The sequence below is a fragment of the Curcuma longa genome, unplaced genomic scaffold (genome assembly GCF_044706935.1).
Source record: "Curcuma longa cultivar G26 ecotype Majalengka, Jawa Barat unplaced genomic scaffold, ITB_CL_G26_1.1 contig_16348, whole genome shotgun sequence".
In the NCBI taxonomy this organism is placed as follows: domain Eukaryota; kingdom Viridiplantae; phylum Streptophyta; class Magnoliopsida; order Zingiberales; family Zingiberaceae; genus Curcuma; species Curcuma longa.
The window spans coordinates 4,738-10,001 of record NW_027430332.1 but is presented as its reverse complement, the minus strand read 5'-3'; the positions used below and the strand labels follow the sequence as shown (position 1 = coordinate 10,001).

The following is a 5,264-nucleotide window of genomic DNA, read 5'->3' as shown; positions in this document are numbered from 1 at the left end:
GAATACCCCTGATCGAGAACTTTCCTACATCTCTAGTATAACTATGGAAACATTCTCACATCTCCAATATATCCCTTCACTTGGATACAAGTTATGAAAATATCCTTATTTGGGAATATCCTCGTCGAGCCAAACCCATCTGATATGGATAATACACCATTCTTGACAACTACAGCCGATAGTTAAGCAACTATTAATAATTGCCTCTAACCACGAGTTGGTGGCGTCTTATAGGGCATGTGGAGGTTCCCCGGGCAATGGTGCCGCGGTAGGACATCTAGGTTGTCACCCAGGCACCTGCGATTCGATCCCCAGCTACAGCGTATTTGCAGGAATTTTTCTTCAAATGGGGAGCGACAATCAAAGGATGTTGGGCGTCTGGGCTGGCCGCTGCGTGCACTTCCCGATTTACCCTGGTGGCCGGTGGGAAACTTCCGTGGGATTGAGCCAATCACCCCAGAGATAGTCAATGGGGTTAACTGGGATTTATCATTTTTTTTTCTTATAGGGCATGTGGTGGTGTTCGCTGCTCGATAACGCCCTACCAACCCAACCGATGATAGCTAAGGTGGCAATTTTTGTGAACAACAAAGAGCTCCAATATAAAAGAATAGGTAATGACGAGAACCACATAGACACTCCCATGCATTTGCATACTCTTATACATGATTGACTTAAGCATCAGAATCAGAGAGATCACGTCTGGCGCGGTGGATGCCATGAGATTTAAAATAGGATTCCAACTCTACCGGTCAGGACACATCGAAAGTGGTGCAACTGCATCACTATGCATAAACCGAAGCCAAAGATCGAAGAGTAAACTGCACAAGAAATCTGAAACTGAGAAATTTGGGTCTCCAGATGAGAATTAACAGGCCCTAAAATAGCATCATTTTGTCTGTTCCCTTTAGTGTTAAGCAAAACTATGTTTCTGAATAATAATTCATCAGAAATAGTAGATGAATGTTGTCCTCGACCAAGCAGTTACTTCATATCTGTTGTAGAGCCACAAAAAACAGGGTTCTGGGATTAAAAGAACTTGCTCACATGATCATAGTAAAAATATAACTGAAGAGTTGGTTTACAGTTTGATATAGAATCAACACTGTAGCATGAAAGATAATTTGCAGGAAAAGTTGACTTACTCATTGAGTTTCAGCATCAGAAACATTAGTGTTTTTTTAAGCTTGCATATAATTCAATCAAATCAGGACACTCGTCCTTATAGCGAAGGATACACTTCTCCAAGAATGTCTTCTCTGAATATATCATGCATGTTGACAATTTGGTAGCTCTTTTGCAGTATCCCTTGGACTTCAAGAATGCCAAGATCTGATATCTCGGAATCAACCTTTTCTCCAAGCTAAATGTCAACAATATTGGACACAGCATCAAGTCAGATGAAGCACATCCAGCCTCATTCAGAAAGAACTCCATTTTTCTCTGCAAAGTCTTCACAGATACTGTTGTGAAGGTAGGACACTTTCGGAATGCAGCAACAAAATCGTCTTCCGACCACCCGAAGCCCCTGAACAACTCCATTTGCATCTTGAACTTTTTTGGATTGACCATGTAAAGAACCCACAGAGTCAAGTGGAACATCCCAGATGTCCGCGGCACCCCCCAAGTTCTCCGCGCGACTGACCAAGGATTTCAATGAATCAGGTTTCTGCATCACAATGCTCGGATTATACTTCAAGATAGAAGAGAGCTTCTGGCCAGTGATTCCACATTCCTGTAGAATCCCGAGGTTGGGCTGGACCCTCTTCGGAATGCTGTACCCAAGAAACCACTGGTTACGCTTTAAAAACTTCCGCAGAAAAACCTCAGACCCAACAAGGCTTTGCCAAAATTTGATCTTTGACAGAATGGGTTCCATGTTGCTCCTGATGGAGATGGGATTTGACTGGACGAGGTGGACGACGTCGGATTGGGAGAGACCTAGATCCTGCAAAGCTCGGAACTTTGGGGCCAGAGATTTCTCTACGTCCAAAAGAAGACATTGGGGAGCGAAAACTAGGATATCCTTCACAGATTTGTCATCGAGGCCGTAACTTTTGAAGAAAGCAAGGACGGAATCTGGCTGCTGCCGGGATTTGATGCCGCCGAGAAGCTTCGAGGCATCAGTGGCCTTATTCTGGTCGAAGCCGCAGGATTCGACGAGGTACTGGGCCATGAACACGTGCTGCCCAGTGATGGTGCCACCGGAAGCGGCGTCGGAAGAGTAAGGGAAGACGGCGAACAGGATAGCATCGCGGGAACGAGAAGAACGATTAGGAGCGAGAGTTTTGGAGAAGAGGGAGAAGAAATGGAACCTGTTCATCGATCTCTCCTCTAATTTGTTCTCCCCCGAAACCCTAGCGCCGGTGTGCTAGGCGGCTGGTTGAGATCGGCTCGATCGTTAGCGTTTTGTTGCATTTCTATATAAAATAAAATTATTAAAGAGTATTTTAATAAAAATAATAATAAATTCCAATCAGTCTTATGAATTAGTGGCTGATTGTCTACGAAAATTTTCCATCAACCATCAGGAAATCGAGAAGCACATACGGTAGTCAATCCAGATGCCCAACATCCTTTGATTGTGTGTAATTGGGGATTGAATCGTGGGTTTCTAGATCACAATCCGCGTTCTACCGTTACACCATTGTTAACAAAAAGTATTTTAATAAGGTAAAAGTAAAAGGAAATTTTTTTTATTAAAAAAGTAAAACGTATTTTTTTTATTAAAATTAACTGTTTCTCACATGCGTACACTGTTTTGATATCCTATATACGACACTCATTCTGAATGTCTAAAATAATAATAGTATTAATTGTTTATGATTAAATTATATAATTTTTTTTAAATTTAGAAGTTAAGTTATAGTATTAAATATAAAACATATTTAAATAAAAAATTTTAATTGTTCATGAAGTATATTGGATAAAAAAGTATAGGATAATAATCGAGCGCACTCGGTGAGCAATTAAATTTTTTTATTTTAAATTTTTTTTTTATACTTAATACTATAACTCAATCTTTAAATTCTAAAAATAAAATTTTAAATGACTTAACTGTAAATAAAAAAATTTAAAAAATAAAATATATATATATTATTACTATTTCGGATGTGCGGAATAGTTCCAAGTGCTCGGAATCATCTGTCGTGGCCAAGTCACACAGGATAATACATGTAGAATATCAAAACTCTATATAAATATATATATTTAAAAATTATCATTATAACGGTTATGATCTTATGACTGTTATACAATTATAACAATTATGATTCTATATATAATTACAACATGATTCCGTAATTATTATAATATAATAATAATTAATAAATTATAAATATTATAATAGTGAATATGGCTGTCCTGAGCTCTAGCCTAGCTAAAAACATGTTATCCTGATGAGTTTGCGTGCCTCCTCTGAGACACTAAACATCACGTCATCCACTCTCATTCGATAATTTTCGAGTCCTGTAAGGCTCCAATAATGGTTAAATAAACTTGGGGATCAAATATAGTAGGAGAAGATGCAGAGAAGTTGTTTATAGCAATTGGTGTGGATATCGGACGTGCTCCATCTATCTTAGAACTTTGAAGAATTCTAGTAATGTACTTGCTCCGAGAGAGGAGACAACATTCATCGTATGAGATAAGTTCGATACCAAGAAAAAATATGCATTACCTAGATCTCAAATAGGAAATTTTTTATGGAAAAGATGTAATAGAGTTGTGATGCATTTTTAATCATTGCTAGTAATTTAAATATCATCCACATAAATAAGAAAAAATATCATATTATAGAGTCATCATTATATTTGTAGAATAGAGAAAAGTCAGTCTTAGATTTAGAAAATCCTTGACCTTGTAATTAGCTAGATAAATGATGAAACTATGCACGAGGAGCTTGTCGAAAACATATATAGATTTCTTGAGTTGATAAACATGAGATGAAAATTATGGATGCAGGAACTCCAGGGGTTGCTCCATAAAAATAGTTTCCTCAAGATAACTATGAAGAAATGCATTGGAAATATCTAAGTATCGTATAGGTCAATTAGAACTAACAATTATTGATAACAATAATCTTACAAATGTAATTTTGATGACTAGGCTAAAAGTGTCATTAAAGTCAATACCTGATTATTGATTAAATCCTTTGGCTACAAGTCGAGCTTTGTATTGTTCAAGATAATTATCAGCTCGATGCTTAAGACAAAAAATCCATTTTGAGCCCACAACATTCATGGAGGAAGTGGGCGAAACTAGGCTCGATATTCCATTGCGCAGAACATCAAATTCTAAAGTCATTGTACTAAGCCAATTCGGATCCTTAGTTGCTTGTGAAAAATAAATTGGTTCAACAAATTTTGAAGAGACCACTACAGCTCGCGTAAGGGGATGTTGAGTTTCCATTGGTGAGCAACGTGTAAAGATGTCACTTAAGGGCAAAGTACGACGAGGAGCATCATCATTTGAATCACTTGTTGATGATGAAGAGACAGTAGTAGGTTGACACGGAGATTCAGATGACGAACTTGTATTATTCGATGATTGAGAGTTAAAGAGTATAATATCTGGTGATGTTTCTGAGATTGGACACAGAATATGTTCTACATATTGTCCCTTTTATTAGTGTGCGCTGCTCTTAATGGAGTATCCACTCGAGGTGATTTTGATGGTATAGGAGAGATAATAGAGAACTCTGAAGCAGAACTTAGGATATCATCCCCACTTGTATCATTATGGTGTCTCATCAGATGAGCAACCTATGAGAATTCTAATGGGATATTAGGTGGTATCAAGAAAGTACCACTATTTTCTCTGGATGAAGTTGTTGGCCGGTGTGGCTGCAAAAGAAAATACAGACACATCAAAAAAATATGTCGGGATATATATATATATATATATATATATATATATATATATATATATATATATATATATATATGCCTAGTCGGTATGTGCAAACAATGATACCCATGGTACAAATTACTATAACCAAGGAAAATACATTATTCAGAATCAGGATTTAGTTTATGTTTAGAGTAGTCGTAGCCATGGATAACATGCGTAACCAAAGATGCATAAGAAAATGTAGTTGGAAAGCTGATTATAGATTTTTTTTTTTCATGGGACATTTATATTGAAGCAATGGGGTAGGTAGACGATTAATGAGATAAATTACAGTTTAGACTACATCATCTCAAAATTTAAAGGGAACATATGCATGATTAAAAGAGCCAATGCAGTTTCGATTATATTACGTT

At 37.1% G+C, this 5,264-nt stretch overlaps 1 pseudogene; it reads right to left on the bottom strand.

Moving 5' to 3' along the window:
- Nucleotides 1-1,005: 1,005 nt before the first annotated feature.
- LOC141816383 (transcription termination factor MTERF8, chloroplastic-like) lies at nucleotides 1,006-2,389 on the bottom strand (annotated as a pseudogene).
- Nucleotides 2,390-5,264: the final 2,875 nt, after the last annotated feature.